The sequence below is a fragment of the Podarcis erhardii genome (assembly GCF_964252035.2).
Source record: "Podarcis erhardii genome assembly, chromosome: 15".
Taxonomy (NCBI): domain Eukaryota; kingdom Metazoa; phylum Chordata; class Lepidosauria; order Squamata; family Lacertidae; genus Podarcis; species Podarcis erhardii.
In genome coordinates, this window is record NC_138505.1 from 2,014,204 (window position 1) to 2,034,424 (window position 20,221).

Genomic DNA, 20,221 nt, shown 5'->3' on the forward strand with positions numbered 1-20,221 from the left:
TGATGTCAGCGCATGCACGGAAGCGGCGAAACACGACCTGCACACGTGCAGACCCACCGTCGCAACTTGCATTCCATTCGGGATGTGAACGGGGCTCCGGAACGGATTCTGTTCGCATCCCGAGGTACCACTGTAGAAGCTAAACACATACAAGACCTCCATTCTCATTTCGTTTTAAATCAGGGGTCAGCAAACTTTTTCAGCAGGGGGCTGGTCCACCGTCCCTCCGACCTTGCGGGGGGCCAGACTACATTTTGGAAGGAAAGAAATGAACGAATTCCTATGCCCCACAAATAACCCAGAGATGCATTTTAAATAAAAGCACACATTCTACTCATGTAAAAACACACTGATTCCCGACCATCTGTGGGCCGGATTCAGAAGGTGATTGGGCTGGATCTGGCCCCCGGGCCTTAGGTTGCCTATCCATGTTTTAAATATATTATCCTTGTCAGCTGTGCAATCCAATTCTCATGACTGGATACTATCGATACTGAGCAACATGTCATCTACAGGTGAAGATAGCATGAAGCTCACCTGCAGCAACGTCTAAATCATGGGTAGGCAAACTAAGTCCCGGGGGCTGGATTCAGCCCAATCGCCTTCTCAATCCGGCCCACGGACAGCCAAGGAATCAGCGTGTTTTTACATGAGTAGAATGTGTCCTTTGATTTAAAATGCATCTCTGGGTTATTTGTGGGGAGTAGGAATTCGTTCATTGTTTTGTTCCAAAATATAGTCCGGCCCCCCACAAGGTCCGAGGGACGGTGGACCGGCCCCCTGCTGAAAAAGTTTGCTGACCCCTGAAATTGTCTGGAGCCTGTTCTTGGTGGCAATGGGCATTCATTGACATGAATACGTGCTGGAGGCTAGGTGTCCCTCTCCCCACAAATGAAGGATTAATGTTCAGACAACACACAGGAATGGACTTGGGACGGACATGGAGTTGACATTTTGATACCTTTTGGTTTGGGTTTTTTTTAAAAAAATGGACCTCCCAACTGCCACAAAAAATTAGCAATTTTTACTAGCCATCTAGGTCTGTCACTGATAAATCAGGAAAACTAGAGCAGAAGAAGTCCACCTTCCAGCTTCCCACAACCTCCAACCCATCACGACGTAAACTGGGGAGACTTGTGACACATTCCGCTGTGGTTGATGACCTCTTGCGAGGCTATTATACCAAAATAACATCAGAGCCCATTAAGATTGGGTGTCAAGCCATAGAGGCAATAATAATAATAATAACAACAGCAACATATTTCAAGCATATAAAACACTAATGACTGTTTGTGGAGAGATCTGGAAGCCTATTGTCTGCTTCCCAGCTTCCCAGCACCACCACCGAATGAAGATGCAAATAGATGTCATCAGTTTGCTGACAGTGTCATCCTGAGCCCCATTGTGTGGTCAGAAAGGGGATGGTCAAATCTTGAAGAGGAATGGGAGGAGCTGGGGGAATAATAATAATAATAATAGTAATAATAAATTTTATTTATACCCCACCCTCCCCGGCCAGTGCCGGGCTCAGGCATAGCTGTCAACTTTTCCCTTTTCTTGCGAGGAATCCTATTCGGAATAAGGGAATATCCCTTTAAAAAGGGAAAAGTTGACAGCTATGGGCTCAGGGTGGCTAACACCAGTAAAATTACAGTAAAAACATAATAGAGAGGGGAAAACCCAATTTAAAATACAGGTTAAAATGCAATTTAAAATGCAGCCTCATTTTAAAAGCAGCCCATAGATCAAAACCATAAGGGGAGGGAAACATAAGGGTCAGACTGAGTCCAAACCAAAGGCCAGGCGGAACAGCTCTGTCTTGCAGGCCCTGCAGAAAGATGTCAAGTCCCACAGGGCCCTGGTCTCTTGGGACAGAGCATTCCATCAAGTCGGGGCCAGTACTGAAAAAGCCCTGGCCTTAATTGAGACCAAACTATCTTGTGACCTGGGATCTCCAAAGTGTTGTCATTTGTGGACCTTAAGGTCCTCTGTGGGGCATACCTGGAGAGGCGGTCCGTAGTACATGGGTCCTAGGCAACGTAGGGCTTTAAAGGTCAAAATCAGCACCTTAAACCTGACCCTGTACTCCACCGGGAGCCAGTGCAGTTGGTAAATTGGTGCTGAGCGACTCAAGGAGGGTCATAGTGGAATGGAGAGATGAACTCTGGACCCTACTTGGGCTTAGGATCCTGTCTGCTCAGGATTACCCTAAAGATGACCTCTTAACCTTTCTATTGAGTGCTGTCTGTATGGAGCTAGCCAGATGTTGAAAAAACACTGTTTGGCTAAGTACAGTGGTGCCCCGCAAGACGAATGCCTCGCAAGACGAAAAACTCGCTAGACGAAAGAGTTTTCCGTTTTTGAGGTGCTTCGCAAGACGAATTTCCCTATGGGCTTGCTTCGCAAGATGAAAACGTCTTGCGAGTTCTTGCAAGGTTTTTTCCTCCCCCCCCCCTTTTTCTAAGCCGCTAAGCCACTAATAGCCGTGCTTCGCAAGACGAAAAAACCGCAAGACGAAGAGACTCGTGGAACGAATTAATTTCATCTTGCGAGGCACCACTGTATTGATTCTTCAGCATTGGCTGAGAAATGAACATGCCAGGTGAGAGCAGCAAAGAGCAAACACAATCTATATTCCTTTTATAATGCATGGCAAAGGTATTATTGAATACACAAATTGTTCAGACAGTGGCAGGAAACCACCCAGCACTCATGGGGAAATGTGACATGATCTCTTCAACTAATCAAATGAAGCTTTAACGCATGGCATGATAACATTTCTGTAATTTTATCGAGACAAGTTATTTGGTGTTTACTGTTGCAACAACTGCTTTCTCAAAATTTATTTTCTGTACCATGAAAATAAATAAAAACAGTATTTAAAGTGTTAAAGGGAAGGGAGAAAAAAGTCTGAAGGCTGAAAAACTGGACCATGTGGATCCATGTGGATTATTTATTTATTTAAATTCAGAAAATTTTATACACCAGTTGATTTTTTTTAAAAAAAAACCTCAAAGCTGTTTACCAAAAAGATAGAGCAATAAAATCCTCACCCATAAAAATTAACGACAGTAATTTAAGACTTTTGAAAAGTTGACATAACAACAGACTAAAAACAGAACGAAACTTGCACCAACTTTTTAAACAGCTGAGTAACTTTGTCAAAGCGAACAAATGTTTTTAGCAGCTGCCCAAAAGAGTACAGTGGAGGTGGCTGCTTGCTATCAATAGGCAGGGAGTTCCAAAGATGCTGCCATGCCACTGGAAAAGTCTTGGCTGGCTGGCTGGCTGGCCCCCTGAGCAAGAGCAGTTTATGCTGCAACATTGCATTGCAGCTCTTTCAAACCTGCAGTGTCTTTTACCCAAGAAGCACACAAATGTAAGAAAGGAGTTTGACGGGGCATATCCAGAGCGAGTTATTTTGAGAATCATTGTTACATATGCTTCATGCTACATATGCTTCAGGTTACACACTCCGCTAACCCTGAAATAGTGCTTCAGGTTAAGAACTTTGCCTCAGGATGAGAACCGAAATTGTGCTCCGGCAGCGCGGCAGCAGCAGGAGGCCCCATTAGCTAAAGTGGTGCTTCAGGTTAAGAACAGTTTCAGGTTAAGAACGGACCTCCGGAACGAATTAAGTTCTTAACCCGAGGTACCACTATATTAGTCTTTTAAAAGAAACAAGAGGGGGGTGTCTAACAGCACAGTTCAATAATGGTCTATGCAGAAATGTTGGTGGGTTCTATCCAAAAGTAGTCCTGCACAGAGTAGACCCACTATAATTAACAGACTTGCGTTACTCATGCCCATGAATTTCAGTGGATTTGCTCTAAATAGTAGTAACTCTGAAGACAACCCATTGAGTATAATGGGATTTACTTTTAGGTCACCTGAGTGATACTATTCTGGCGATTCCCGCCCCCTGTGAGAGTGCATCGGTTAGAAAGAAATCATCATGATACCATTGTTGTGGAGGGCATTTCATGAGGTTCTTTTGTTGCAAAGAATTTCAGCGCTCCTTGCAAGCATTCATTAGTGGTTGCACATGTCAAGCGATCTTGGGTTATGCCCCTAATTTGTTCTTGCAATTATATAACCCCAGATTTAATAACAGACTCGTTTGGAAAACAGCAACAACAACAAAATGCAGTAATTGCTTCACAGGTCATTTCCCCCCAAACGGGAATGATCTGTGACTCTCGATTCGACGGTTGCACCCGATCTGAATGAAGATGAAACAGTAATTAATTCTTTTTATGAACACTTTAACCATCGGGGTCCCCCCCCCTTGCCTTTCCAAGGGACTGGGTTTGAATTTCGGGGATAAGCGATACCATCTATGCAAGCATAACACTTCTAGATTATACGTTGTTATGTAGAAGAGGTTTTGCATTTTTTAAATAAGCTTTTCTTTTTTAAAAAAATATTATCTAGCCATGGAGGTCACACTGCTTCTGGAACACTGGCAAAATCTATCACAGTTTTAAGCATACGACTGGATCTATGCAGAGATACTTTAATTCATCAAAAAATTAAGGTAGGGAATATCCAGAATACTATTGTATTATGAGGAGTTAGGCACGATGCCCTGAAAATTTCCCCTTTTGATGCCCTCAAAGCTGCATCTAGGCAGAGACCTAGATTTTGCCGTAAATAATGCCGCTCTGTCAATTAGCGCTCTCTAAGAGTTAATCACAGCTTGCTGGAATCAGCGCTTATTATAGAAAGGCCACATGACAAAAGGAGTGAAGGCGTGGGGTCATGTATCCTCAGATCCATGTGAGTCATAAGACAGCAGAGCAGCATGGGAATATTAAGGCTGCCCCATCCCTTTCATAGAATCATAGAATAGAATCCTAGAGTTGGAAGAGACCACAAGGGCCATCGAGTCCAACCCCCTGCCAAGCAGGAAACACCATCAGAGCACTCCTGACATATGGTTGTCAAGCCTCTGCTCTTACTGTCAGGAAGTTCTTCCTAATGTTTAGGTGGAATCTTCTTTCTTGTAGTTTGGAACCATTGCTCCGTGTCCGCTTCTCTGGAGCAGCAGAAAACAACCTTTCTCCCTCCTCTATGTGACATCCTTTTATATATTGGAACATGGCTATCATATCACCCCTTAACCTCCTCTTCTCCAGGCTAAACATGCCCAGCTCCCTTAGCCGTTCCTCATAAAGCATCGTTTCCAGGCCTTTGAGCATTTTGGTTGCCCTCCTCTGGACACGTTCCAGTTTGTCAGTGTATCTGAAGAAGTGTGCATGCACACGAAAGCTCATACCTAGAACTAACTTAGTTGGTCTTTAAGGTGCTACTGGAAGGAATTTTTTGTTTTGACTATGGCAGACCAACACGGCTACCTATCTGTAACAGTTTGTCAGTGTCCTTCTTTGCAGCCTGACATTTGCTATGACCTATGTTATGACCTTCAAGGACATAAGCATAGACAAGGGCATGGGGAGGTGACCCCAACCACAGGTGATGATGGGTTCTCAGCACTCCCGGATAATATTTAAGGCTTCAGTGAGAACATCTCAGTGCCGACCAGTGCTGCACACTGTGGCGGAAAAGTTGCTTTTGCTGGACCGGTTGGAACAACAAGCACTGGCGGAGGAACGGGAGTGCGGAGGGAGTGGACCGCTCCCGGCACCACTATTCCGGTAGCGTGCCATCGCAGCGGCCACTCCGGACACGCTCTGTGCGCACCCCTGGGTGTGCTGGGTGCCACATCTCCACAGGCTGCACGCCTTGCCCCCAGAATGAGCGCCACGCCCTTGCAGGCAGAGCACCACACCCCCTGATGTGCATGCTCTTCTTGTTTTGTTTTTGTGACTGTGTGGAACGCAGTTCAGCTACTGATTGATTGAATGATTGTGGGACTGAAGTGTTTATTGCTTTATTGCTTTATGCATCAATGGTCTCGCCAGATAGTAAAATTCATGCTAAATTGCTGTTTTGGGGGTTGTTTTTAAAAGTCTGGATTGGATTAATCTGTTTTGCAATACTTTTTTTTAAAAAAAAATTATTGATTTTAACAAATAAATTATAAAATGTGCCACAAAACTTATCACTTAAACAATCTTTTTGGACTTCCATCAGCACCTCTGATGATCCACCGTTTTAACCACTTCTTATGCATTTCTTAACTTTATATTGCCTTTACATCTCTTAACAAATCATCCTCCCCCTTCTCCATTTTTGCAATACTTCCAATAATACTCCTCACAAAACTTCTTGCAAACCTACAAGCGTCATCTGATCTTCACAAATACTTTTCAAATAGTCCGTAAATTTACTCCAGTCTTTTGTGAATTTCTGGTCCTGTTGGTTTCAAATCCTTCCTGTTAGTTAATCTAGTTCTGCATAGTCCATTAACTTCATCCTCCTTTCTTCAATCGTCGGTAATTCTTCTTGCTTCCATTTTTGGGCCAATAATATTCTTGCTGCTTTTATTGCATATAAAAAGACCTTACATTCCTTTATATTTATATCACTCCCAACAATGGCAAGTAAAAATACTTCTGGTTTCTTTATAAATGTATATTTCAACATTTTTTTCATCTCATTATATATCATCTCCCAGAAGCATTTCACCTTTTTACATTCCCACCACATGTGATAAAATGTTCCCTCTTTTTCTTTACATTTCCAACATTTATTACTGACTTTATACATTTTCGCTAACTTGACAGGTGTAATATACCATCTATACATCATTTTCATCACATTTTCTTTTAGCGCATTGCATGCAGTAATTTTTTTTTCCATATAAATTTTTATTGGTTTTCCATCGATTATACATATATACAGTCCAGATTACATAAGTTGCGTATAACATAGCTGTTACAAGAATCATATATATAGTACACAGTTATTTTGGGCTCCGCCGAGCCTCGGACTTCCCTTCACTTCATTGGTAAGTGTCAGGGAACTACCATCGGAGCCAAGGGTGAAGGTAAGGCTCCCCAATGACGCTGGAGAGGGAACCAGCAAGGAGAGAGGGGGAGCTTCCGTTGGGGAAGGAAATAGACGTGACGCCAGAGAGAAAGAGGAGGCTGAGGGAGCTTCGGAGGGAAGGCTCCAGGACTCTTCCAGCGGGACCAGCGAGGAGAGCACAGGACCTCCGCTTGGGACACCCACTCTGCGCAGAAAGCTTCCGCACAGGGAGGCTAGGCAGAGACTTGGTGTCAAAGAACTTTTATGTTGGAAGAAATTCAGGAAACGCCCACTGACGGATTCTGCCAGTGATTGAGACAGCCACAGAGTACAGGCTGTCCAGCCAGGGGAAAGTTTTAACCAAACTACTCAGCTTGGAGCAGTTTGCGCCTTACGCACAAGCAACCCCAATCCCCATTACAGTAAGTATCAGATAATTTCTAAAGTTACGTGTTTTATCTCCTGCATGCAGTAAATTTTAAACCTTCTTTCCATAATTTTACCTAATCACTCAGATGTATATTATACCCAAAATCTTTGGCTCAGTGAATCATAACCGACTTAACCTCCTCGTCCTTCAAATGCCATTCAAGCAGCAGTTTATACATTTTAGACAAAATTTTAGAATCATGTTTTGCATTACTTCCTATGGGAAAGTGTGCCTTGGTTTTGGAACGCTTTGGTTTTGGAATGGACTTCTGGAATGGATTAAGTTTGAGAACCAAGGTACCACTGTATTTTAAAGGAAACTTGATAAATAAGATCAGCACTCCCGACATGGGTTGCCTTACATCCAGGTTTTCCTGGGCATTTTTTTCCCTTAGTGAGCTTCTGCCAGTCAGTGTCAGCAGTACTGCGCTTAATGGACCAGTGGCCTGATTCAATAGAAGGCATCTTCCTGTTTAAATCAGCCCTTTATGCAGAACCTTGTGGAACTAGAAGCTCTACTTTATTTTAAAGGGAAAGACCATAGTTAGGAACAAAACACTGGAACAGACTGAATTTCTTTTCTTTTCTTTCTTTCTTTCTTTCTTTCTTTCTTTCTTTCTTTCTTTCTTTCTTTCTTTTTAAACAATCCTATATATAGTATAACTTTATGAAAAATACAGAAGCTTTTCTACTAGGGATAACGGACAATGGTATAGCAAGAGAAGATCAGAAAATACTCCTCTATGCCACAGGAGCAGCAAGGATCCTAACTGCTAAAAACTGGGGGGAAAGAAACTGTGCCAACAAAAAGGAATGGCAAGACAAACTGTTAGAGTATATTGAACTGGCTAGATTAACAGAGGCAATTAGAGATCACACTAGACAAGAGTTTCAAAAAGCATGGGGAAAATGCAGAGAATACTTCACAAAACAGTGCCCTAAAATACACACCTGGACTTGTTTCAATTAATGTCTGCAGGAGACTTTGTGGATATTTAAGTTATAATTAGAAAAATCTAATTATTATTCATAAAGGAAACAGCTTATAAGAAGTAAATAAGGAGGCCAGATACAGGATGAAGGAATCTTTTATTTGGTTGTTTGTGTTGTTGTATGTTATGCTCACTGTATGTTATGTTCACGTTTAATGAGGGTGGATTTGTGTATTGGGGGGTGGGGGTTTATGTTATGTTGTAAATAAAATTCCAATATTTTTTTTTTTTAAAAAAAATCCTAGCTAAAAGCAGGAGCAAATGACAGATGGAGGGAGGCTACATATGAGGCAGTGGAGGACAGATGCCAGAATCTGAGAGGGCATCTATTGGACTCATTTATGTTCCTTTAAGTGCCAGCAGGGGGCACTCACAGACCTTTCACCTCCCTCTTGTGGAATAATCAGGGTGATAAATTCTCTGCTTGATTAGTTGATGGGGAAGGGATCTCCCTAAGTGACTTGTTTTTGTTTTGTTTTGCTTTTTTTTTAAAAAAAAAAACAACCCTAGGATTCAGCTAGGCTGGATCTGGACCCGTCAAAGAAGCATTTCAATTTAAAGCGTTATAAATTCAAACATGCGTTGTATGTGCGATGTAACATTGTGCCACCAGATGGCAACGCGGATTCGCGTTTTCATAGAATCATAGAAGAGTTGGAAGAGACCACAAGGGCCATCGAGTCCAACCCCCTGCCAAGCAGGAAACACCATCAGAGCACTCCTGACATATGGTTGTCAAGCCTCTGCTTAAAGACCTCCAAAGAAGGAGACTCCACCACACTCCTTGGCAGCAAATTCCACTGTCGAACAGCTCTTACTGTCAGGAAGTTCCTCCTAATGTTTAGGTGGAATCTTCTTTCTTGTAGTTTGGAACCATTGCTCCGTGTCCACTTCTCTGGAGCAGCAGAAAACAACCTTTCTCCCTCCTCTACGTGGAGCTCACTGCTGAACTTTATTCTCATATGCTTGAGAAAGATCACTAGATCACTTAATTATTACCTTCCAGTGTTAACAGCAGAACCCAAATATAATGCTCACTGACGCTTTCACTACTCTGCATTACAGTGGTACCTTGGGTTAAGAACTTAATTCGTTTTGGAGGTCCGTTCTTAACCTGAAACTGTTCTTAACTAGAGGCGTGCTTTCGCTAATGGGGCCTCTTGCTACTGCTGCGCCGCCGGCACATGATTTCCGTTCTCATCCTGGGGCAAAGTTCTCAACTCGAGGTAACTCTTCCAGGTTAGCCGAGTTTGTAACCTGAAGCGTTTGTAACCTGAGGTGTTTGTAACTCAAGGTACCACTGTACTCAGTTTGTTTTTCTTTACCTGTTTTCCCTGTTTACATTTACAAAGCTGAAACCGAAATGCTTCTTTGATGTGTCTAGAGATCCAGCCTCACTCTTTGTTTCCCAAGCGTATAACTTTCATTTTGTAGGAAAGCCCACATTTCACAACCCTACCCACATCTGAAGAGCTAATTACAGTAAGTCTGGAAGCTTTCTTCAACAGACTCTCTTCAGAGGAAATCTCCCTCTCTCTCCCCATTGTTAATGTTTCGGTTTTATAGGTGGATAAATATATGTACATCATAGCTGAAATCCCGAAACCTACCATGAAACACACTTAAGAGCTTGGCTGTGCCTGTGGTGTGTTTTGTTTGAATGCCGTGCCTAAGAGCCTAAGAAAAGCCCAGCTGCTGTATCAGAGCAGTGGCTCACCTAGTCCAGGGTCATGCTCTCACAAGGTAAAACCAGATGTCTGTGGGAAACGCACAAGCAAGACCCAAGAACATGAGCATCTCTCTCCTCCTGCAGCGTTCAGAAGCATCACTGCCCCAGTAGAGGAAGCAGAGCCGAGCCATTGTGACTTTGTTGTTGTTTAGTCGTTTAGTCGTGTCCGCCTCTTCGTGACCCCCTGGACCAGAGCACGCCAGGCCCTCCTGTCTTCCACTGGCTCCCGCAGTTTGGTCAAACTCATGCTGGTAGCTTCAAGAACACTGTCCCACCATCTTGTCCTCTGTCGTCCCCTTCTCCTTGGGCCCTCCATCTTTCCCAACATCAGGGTCTTTTCCAGGGAGTCTTCTCTTCTCATGAGGGGGCCAAAGTCTTGGAGCCTCAGCTTCAGGATCTGTCCTTCCAGGGAGCACTCAGGGCTGAGTAGTAAGTAATTTTATTTACGGCCATAGGCCCATACAGGTAAAAACGACACATAAATAACAACTTGTGCACGTAGGGAAAACAGCCGCTAAAACACCACTATAACAATAAAATACTATAAGATAGAATGGCATACTACGCCTTAGTTAGCTTGTAGTGCTCCTTGGCGTCGCTTTTGGGTAAGGACAGCGACCAGGAACCTTGCCACTTTCAGGGTCGTATGAGTATCCTTATCCTGCAAGATTTGGGCAAGGTGGAATTTTGGTGGGGAACCCTCTAGTTTCTGTATGATTGATCCCAACAAATTTGCCCGTGGCACATTGAACAGGGGGCAAGTGAACATGATGTGCTGGAGCGACTCTGGCGTCTCCTTATCACATTCGCACGTGGCGGGGGCTTGGCCCTTTGAGAATCTATGTCTCAAGACGTTGGAGGGAAAAACGTTGAACCTCGCTTTGGTGAAGGCCAGTCTATGGGCAACAGTCGAAAGGGAGGAGAGGTATGATGGAACGCAGTAAGTTAAAGTGATACCAATGTTCTGGGGCGAACAAACACCTCCCCCCAGCATATAATTTCGCTGTAGATCGATGTCATCCAGTCTTTGGCGGATCAGTCTTTGAGCAGTAATTTGGTCTAGTTTTAGGGAATCTGAAGGAGAGATTCCATAACTCAGGAGTTTGGCATGAATTCTACTAGTCCAAAGGCTAGAGAATTCATCTCGCCATAAGCATTGGACAAGGTAGTGGTTTGGTAGTCTATGCCACAATGATAACCAATAATTGAAGACTTGCTTCCACAGGCTTCTACTGGAGCCTCAGCTTCAGGATCTGTCCTTCCAGTGAGCACTCAGGGCTGATTTCCTTCAGAATGGAGAGGTTGGATCTTCTTGCAGTCCATGGGACTCTCAAGAGTCTCCTCCAGCACCAGAATTCAAAAGCATCCATTCTTCGGCGATCAGCCTTCTTGATGGTCCAGCTCTCACTTCCATACATCACTACTGGGAAAACCAGAGCTTTAACTATACAGACCTTTGTTGGCAAGGTGATATCTCTGCTTTTTAAGATGCTGACTAGCAGCCACCAATAGTCTTCTCCTGCATGATTTTGTCCAATCCTCTGTATAAAAGTCCTCCAAGTCGGTGGAGCATGAAGCCATAAACCAGGGGTCCCCAAACTAAGGCCCACGGACCAGGTAAGGCCCAAGGAACTCATTTATCCAGCCGGCGGCGACCCCTGCCGCCCGCTGCTGCTGCCCGCTCTTACCAGCGCTGCATGGCTGCCCTCTTCCGGGTCGGCGGCTGATCGTTTTCAGCCGTGCAATCTAGTCCTCATGACAGGATACTATCGCTACTGAGAAACATGTCATCTGCAGGTGAAGATAGCATGAAGCTCACCTGCTGCAACATCTAAATCATGGGTAGGCAAACTAAGACCCGGGGGCTGGATTCAGCCCAATCGCCTTCTAAATCCGGCCCTCGCACAGTCCGGGAATCCATGTGTCTTTACATGAGTAGAATGTGCGCTTTTATTTAAAATGCATCTCTGGGTTATTTGTGGGGCATAGGAATTTGTTCATTTTTTTCTTCTTCAAAATACAGTGGTACCTCAGGTTAAGAACTTAGTTCGTTCTGGAGGTCCGTTCTTAACCTGAAACTGTTCTTAACCTGAGGTACCACTTTAGCTAATGGGGCCTCCTGCTGCCACCGCACGATTTCTGTTCTCTTCCTGAAGCAAAGTTCTTAATCCGAGGTACTGTTTCTGGGTTAGCGGAGTCTGTAACCTGAAGCGTATGTAATCCGGAGGTACCACTGTACAGTCCGGCCCCCCACAAGATCTGAGGAACAGTGGACCGGCCCCCTGCTGAAAAAGTTTGCTGACCCCCCGGTGAAGAGTGTCTTTCATGCCTTCAACAGTCATGGCTTCCCACAAAGAATCATGGGAATTGTAATTTCTTAAGGGTGCTGGGACTTGTTAAGAGGAGACCCTGCTCTTCCTCTCACAGGGCTACAAGTCTCAGAGTTTCTGGGACTGACTGATAAACAGCTTTGGGAATTGTCGTTCTGTGAAGAGGGATGGGGATTTCCTAACGACTCTCAGCAGCCTCCCACATAAGATGTCCTGAACATGGTCTGAACATCTCACTGCTCTTTTCGTTTTTGCATTTAAAGGGGCAACGGAGAGTTGGCGTTGCAGCCCGTGTGTCTTGAATTGCACATCTTGTTGGAGCTAATAAACCATAGCCCAAGTTCACTTGAGCATCAGTTCATTATTCCAGGGTGTGCTCGCAAAGGGACTCTCCTCTCCCCCCCCCCCAATGTGTAAAGAAACTGCATGTTGAATGCAGTCTGCTAAGTCTACAAAGCAAGAAATTTCAAAAGCTAATAAGCACATACAAACATTGATGCGACAAGGTGGGGGGGCGCGACAACGAGATACTTCTGGCTGTGAATCCTTCAACAATCCTGGGCCTATAATTACTCTGAAAGTTGCACAATGAAGGTGTTTTGTAAGGACGCAGCTGTCCGTGGCAAGAGTATAAAAGTGTCCAAGAATCCAGGCATTTACTAAACGCATTTTCTTGGCTTCCCTCGTTTTGCATTCTGAGGAAGACTTGGGTGAGTCCAGCTTGACTAAATCTGCCTTTAAAACCCTAGGAGTGTTGTCTTGAGCTATTTGATTTTTCAGCTGAGCATTACGGAGAGAGAGAGAGAGAGAGGGGGGGGGAGAGAGAGAGAGAGGGGGAAAGAAAGATACATAGGAAGCTGTCTTGTACTGAGTCAGACCGATCTATCTAGCTAATAATAATGATGATAATAATAATAATAATAATAATAATAATAATAATAATAATAATAATTTATTATTTATACCCCGCCCATCTGGCTGGGCTACCCCAGCCACTCTGGGCGGCTTCCAAAAAAAATCTAAAATACTGTAATACATCAAACATTAAAAGCTTCCCTAAACAGGGCTGCCTTCAGATGTCTTCTAAAAGTCTGGTAGTTGTTGTTCTCTTTGACATCTGGTGGGAGGGCGTTCCACAGGGCGGGCGCCACTGCCGAGAAGGCCCTCTACCTGGTTCCCTGTAACTTGGCTTCTCGCAGTGAGGGATCCGCCAGAAGGCCCTCGGCGCTGGACCTCAGTGTCCGGGCTGAATGATGGGAGTGGAGATGCTCCTTCAGGTATACTGAACCCAAGGCCATTTAGGGCTTTAAAGGTCAGTACCAACACTTTGAATTGTGCTCGGAAACGTACTGGGAGCCAATGTACGTTTTTCGAGACCGGTGTTATGTGGTCTTGGCAGCCGCCCCCAGTCACCAGTCTAGCTGCCGCATTCTGGATTAGTTGTAGTTTCTGGGTCACCTTCAAAGGTAGCCCCACGTAGAGAGCATTGCAGTAGTCCAAGCGGGAGATAACCAGACCATGCACCACTCGGGCGAGGCAGAGTTTTGTCTACACGGACAGGCAGTGGCTCTTCAGGGATTCAGCCAGGGAATATATCCCAGTAGAAAAAAGACAGTCACGGAACCAAGAAATTGCAGAAAACAAATGAAATACCTGAAAATCCCTGAAACGAGAAGTAATCCACTAGAAATATTATCTTGTGGAAATAAACTAAATCAAAAAAATCAAAAAGTTTAAGGGAAAAATTAGAAAAACCTAAAATTGAACAGTCTTTAACATCAGCAGTAACATCTTGACCATAGGAGCATTTCAGCCCTGTTCTTGAGTTTGTTTAAAATCTAAAACAGCTTATCTTGTATTCCTTTCTTTGAATTTGTGCCATTTAGGTTTTTTAAACCTTTTTGTAAAGGCAACACTAGAATTTCCACAGCTGAGTCCTCAACTCTTTATTACTGTGCTTTGCTTTCTTTAAGTCGGGCTTTGTCTAGAACTTGCCATTTAGGTTTCCAAACCCATTTTTTTAAAATTCAGTATTAGAAACTGTACCTTTGAGTCCTCAATCCTTTATTACTGAGCTTTGCTTCACCTAGGTCGAGCTAGGATTATAATACTTCAGACTTTTTGGGAGTTCTGCCCCCCCCCTTTTTTTTGAATTCTGGTCATTTAAGGTTTATGATTTTTCTATTTCCTTCTGAGGAAACTGAATAGTTCAGTGAAACGAGGTTTGTAGCCAGCATCCCATTAAGGCTTTGTTCAATTTTAGGTTTTTCTAATTCTTTCCTTGAACTTTGATTTTTATTATTTAGTTTATTTCCACAAGATAATATTTCTAGTCGATTACTTCTCGTTTCAGGGATTTTCAGGGAATATAGGTTCCAGCTGAACCTGCAGATGCTATTGGAGGTTGACGCTGGGGACTTCTGCATACAAGACAGCCACTTTGCCACTGACCTTTTCCTTAAAGATAATAATGGCAAGGTTGTAGTCCTTATGTTTCCTATTAAAGAGGCAATTTAAACAGAGAGTTGGGAAGTGGTCTCCTAGCAAACCCAGTCGAAATAACTTTATTGTGCTAGCCATTGGCCATGACAAATCCGAATAAATCCTGTATACCTGAAGGAGCGTCTCCACCCCCATCATTCTGCCCGGATGCTGAGATCCAGCACCGAGGGCCTTCTGGAGGTTCCCTCATTGCGAGAAGTGAGGTTACAGGAAACCAAACAGAGGGCCTTCTCGGAGGTGGTGCCTGCCCTGTGGAACGCCCTCCCTTCAGATGTGAAGGAAATAAGCAGCTATCTTCTTTTTACAAGACATCTGAAGGCAGCCCTGTTTAGGGAAGTTTTTAATATTTAATGCTGTATTGTTTTTAACATTTGATTGGAAGCTGCCCAGAGTGGCTGGGGAAACTCAGCCAGATGGGTGCTGTATAAATTATTATTATTATTATTATTATTATTATTATTATTATTATTATTAAAAAAACAAATACAAGTAAAGGGCTGCTGTGCCTCAAATCATAGTCTCTGCTTAGATCTCTGTGTCTCCCTTATGGTTCAATGCTATAATGTCCATCTAGTGTCAAATTTGTATATTGCACTTTACAACACAATTAAAATATTATATTTGCAGATGTATAGCTGAGTCCTCAGTACTGTCTAAATTTTATTCAAGTTGGCACTAGCACTCCTGGTCCAAGTGAATTAAGGACACGTTTTTCCGACCTTCTTGCCCCATTTTCCTCTAATTCTTTCCACAGCTGTCTCCTATTATGCTTCTCTCTGTGTATGTCTGTTTCTCTGTCTCTCTCTGTCTGCCTCACATCACTTTCCCTGCATTAGATTTGTCTCTGCTTTGTCTGTTCCAGGCCTTTGTTTGCTCTCCCAGAGATGAGTAACTACGGGACGTGCGGACTGTCATCATGCAGCGGCAACCAATCAGGCCGGGAACCATCTAGCCAAGGCTCCGGCCACTGGTTTGGTTCGACGACGTCTCGGCCCAGATGCTATGAGCCAAGCAGCTATGGATCGTATGCCAGCTCTGGTGGCTTCGGAGGTTGTGGAAGCTGTGGAGGTGGCTATGGTGGCTCTGGCCGGATGGGTGGCCATAGCGGTTTCGGCAGTTTCGCGAGTTTCGGTGGATGTGGCGGCCAAGGGAGCTACAGTGGATGGGGCAACCCGAGGCCCTGCACTTCTTCCCCCTGGGGGTCTGGCTGGGGAAACTGAAATCTTCCCAAGGCTCCTGAGAGTAGATGTGGTTCATCAGCGATGGGCGGAATTTAAGCCATTCACTCATTCCCAGATTCCTTCTGACAAATTGTAAGCAGCAGTCAGGTTTAAATATGCAGGAGACGCCCCCAACCCCTCTTAAAAGCAAACCTCTGCAAACAAGCCAGTGGTCTTTTAATTTTGTACATGAATGTGCTTGAGTTATCAAAACAATAAAAGGTTACATTTGAAAATGATGGTTTCTCATTCCTTCTCTGAGTAGCTCTGAGCAACAACTTTGCACAGGAGGGGCTAACCCTAAGGATGTTCCTGCATAGCCACTTGCGTGGCGAGTTCCCGCCTCCCCAGTGGAAATAATGACACGTGACACAATTATTAATGTTAATGGGCTAAAAAAGGCCCCAACTTTATTGGTTACAGGTGATGAGCGGTATCGGCCTAGGCACTGGTTTTAACTGACTATATCCGACTTCAGCCAGTCCGCTTGAAGTCCGGGAAGGGTTAACCACCGGTAGGGGAGCCCTGCTGATGCACATCAACTAGGAACTCCCCCAGGGTCACCGATAGGGGGGCGTGGCTTAGGCCCTCACCTCCCCAGGCTTTGGACAGGGCCACGCCCCCCGGAATCCTTTATCGGACTACCCTTCAATATGTGGGGCAGGTGATGGCGCTTCCTCCCCTCTTCCATCTACAGAACAATACCAATGCCTAATCGCCAATACCAAGAAAGTTGTGATGATTTGCTATAAGGTAGGCGAAAACCAAGTGTCTGGTGCCAATTTACCAAGTGGGAAAATTCCTACCAGGCCCCTCAATGGCGACCAACCAAAGTCCATAGCAAGGTCAAGGAACGAAAACCTTATAGGGTGGGAGGGTGGGTGTCAGATGGCTGTTGGGGTTGCTCGAGAGTAACCAGGCAGGATTCCGACCTGTGTTTTACAAGTTTTTATTTTGGTACAAACTATTTACAGTGAAGAGCCCCAAAGCTGGCTAAAATGCTAGCAGAATCCAGGAGTGGTTTTTTCTTGGACCTCCCCCAACATAAGAGTTTCATTACCCCCAACCTTCTCCTTCCCTCTTTGCACCTTAGGCTACTGCGCAGAATGGGCGATGGCAAGGGCGTGTTACCCTCCTGTCCGCCTTGCCCAAGAGCGGTGTTAAGGCTCCCACCAGCATCCTCTGGTCCTTGCACCTCTTCCCCACTAGACGTGGGACTTTCCCCCTCGCCGGAAGATTTTCGGAGGCTCCCTGTAACACAACTGCCCTTCTGTCCCTCGTCTCTGAGCTAATGGCAGTTCCCTGGCAGTGGGAAAAGCAGGAACAGCTGGCAGGCGGAAAAGAGGGTGAATCTCAGCCACATCCTGCCTTAAATAGGGCAGGCCACACCCCCTGAGCCAGCCGATTGGCCGACCAGGGGGTGACACGGCCGGGGATCCCCCCAATCGCGTGGGGGCTGGGCTCCAGCCTCCGCGCACATGGAGGGGCCATGAAGCCCACAACCCCACCTCCTCCATAGGGCAGAAGTGGCTATGCTAGAACTCACGGAATTGCATGGAATTCATAGAATCACATACAACTCATAGAATCCAATTGTAGAATTGGAAGAAACCTCTGGGAATAATCTCCAGCCCAATGCAATGCAGGAATCACAGGTTAAGCATCCCTGAGAGATGGCCCTCCAACCTCTGTTTAAATACTGCCAACAATAGTCTGTTCCGCTGTCAAACAGCTCTCGTCATCAGAAAGTTCTCTCTAAGAGCTGCTTGACAGCGAAATGAACTACTTCATAATATATAAATATCATGGGGAGCTCTCATATAAAGAATCTGTCCATTGCTCCATCTAGTTCCGTATTTGTCTATATACTTACCGGAAGTAACACTCAGGGGTTTCGGACAGGGCTTCTCTCCCAGCCCTAACTGAAGCTGTTAAAAAAAAGTTTTATTAGGATTCATAAAGAGAAATTCAAAGCTTAATATCAAATCTCTCTTTCTTTTTCTTGTCCAAAACTGAAACATTGATCTAAATACAATAAAAACATAGGAAAAGAGAGAGAGAAACCAGGAAAAACTGAAAGAGAGAGAAATAAAGAAGAAGCAGACAAGAGATTTAGAGAGAGAGAGAGAGAAATAAAGTTCAGAAATTAAGGAACTTTTGATTCTTCGTCTGACCGCTGTATAGAAACAATATTCACTTCATCCACTCCAATGTAACACCCTGCAAAACCCCTTTCTATAAACAAACATTGTCTCCTCAAATCCAAATGCCATTACAGTGGATGCTCGGGTTGCGAACATGATCCATACAGGAGGCATGTTCGCAACCCACAGCATTTGCACATTGCAGTGCCGCATCTGCTCATGCACAGGTCACGATTCAGTTCTTCTGCTGTTCCTCTTCCTCCCCCAAAACCCATAAAAATGGGGCTCTCCTCCTCTGTAGAAAAAGCTCAACAACTTTGACCTGAACCCCCAAAAAATGGCGGGTAAAGGTAAAGGTAAAGGGACCCCTGACCATTAGGTCCAGTCGCGGCCGACTCTGGGGTTGCGGCGCTCATCTCGCTTTATTGGCTAAAGGAGCCTGCGTACAGCTTCCGGGTTATGTGGCCAGCAGGACTAAACCACTTCTGGCGAACCAGAGCAGCGCACGGAAACGCCGTTTACCTTCCTGCCAGAGCGGTACCTATTTATCTACTTGCACTGATGTGCTTTCGAACTGCTAGGTTGGCAGGAGCAGGGACCGAGCAACGGGAGCTCACCCCGTTGTGGGGATTTAAACCGCCGACCTTCTGATCGGCAAGTCCTAGGCTCTGTGGTTTAACCCACAGCGCCACCCCCATCCCAAAAATGGGGGGTAGTGTTGTGTTTGCAGGCTCCTCGACACAGCAGAAGGATGAGCAGTACGTGCCACATACTTTACTTTACTTTATTTACACCTCAATGCTGAGAGAATACAAACATGCATCTTGCCTCTGTGAGAGCAGAGAGGCAACTCCTCTCTCCTCGGAAAACACCGAGAGAACTGTGAAAAACAGGAAACCGGTGTACGTCACATCCAGTCTCCTATTCCCGTGGGAAACCCAACAGCAACTCTGACTGTGGAATGTAAACAATGCCTTGTGACTAGCATTTCGCTGCACAGTGAAGAAAGCAGAAACCAACAGGTAGATCACTGCAATTTTTTAATTCTGTAAGTAGATCGCAGTCTCTTGAGAGTTGGCCACTCCTGGTTCAGAGGAAAGGTGAATATGATAGCACATGATATAGGTATCTAAAATTAAACATGGTGTGGAGAGACTATTTGGTATCATTAAGAGAGCCAAGATTGTTTTGAGATTGCTCTGTTTACTCAACTAAAGTGGTTATTTTCCCTTCAGGGAATATTTCCTAATTTTTGAACAGTGAAGGATTGGTTTTCTGTGGAGTGTGTTTCTGCCACTGTATGTGTGTGTGTGTCTTGTTTTTTTTTTTAATAATAATTTTTATTAATTTTCCAATTTTTAACACAAAACAACAACAACACTCAAACATCAACAAATACAAACACATACAAAGATATCATTTCTTAACCTCATTTTCATAAACCTCCTTTCTCGGACTTCCCCATACCTCACCCTTTTTGCATCCTTGTTTTACAGTTTTTCAACAACCCTTTTTGCCAATTAAATTTAAACTCATTGTCATTCTCAATTTTACCTTAAATCATCAAACAATTTTAGCTGCAATTCTGCATCTTCCTTCCCCTTGACATTTTATCACTCCTCTATTTTACAACAGTTCTTAAGATATACTTTAAACTTCTTCCAATCTTCCTCCACTGTCTCTTTCTCTTGGTCGCGGATTCTGCCGGTCATTTCTGCCAATCCCATAAAGTCGATCACTTTCGTCTGCCATTCTTCCAGTGTGGGTAGTTCTTGTGTCTTCCAATACTTTGCCAGAAGAATCCTTGCTGCTGTAGTGGCGTACATAAAGAAAATCTTATCCCTCTTTGGAACCAATTGGCCGACCATGCCCAGGAGAAATGCCTCCGGTTTCTTGTGAAAAGTACATTTAAGTACCTTCTTAATTTCATTATAAATCATTT

The 20,221-nt window shown here is 44.4% G+C and overlaps 1 protein-coding gene and 1 long non-coding RNA gene across 2 annotated transcripts in view; one reads left to right on the forward strand and one right to left on the reverse strand.

The window, feature by feature from the left end:
- The window catches only part of LOC309330124, a 36,850-nt gene extending 20,497 nt beyond the window's left edge, over positions 1-16,353 (forward strand). Inside the window, exons 2-3 of the long non-coding RNA XR_014151288.1 lie at positions 4,435-4,537; positions 15,778-16,353. This is a non-coding gene — a long non-coding RNA (uncharacterized lncRNA). The remainder of the gene's footprint in view (positions 1-4,434; positions 4,538-15,777) is intronic.
- The window catches only part of LOC309329961 (T-lymphocyte surface antigen Ly-9-like), a 319,160-nt gene that overhangs the window by 200,607 nt on the left and 98,332 nt on the right, over positions 1-20,221 (reverse strand). The gene's annotated exons all lie outside the window — the stretch shown is intronic.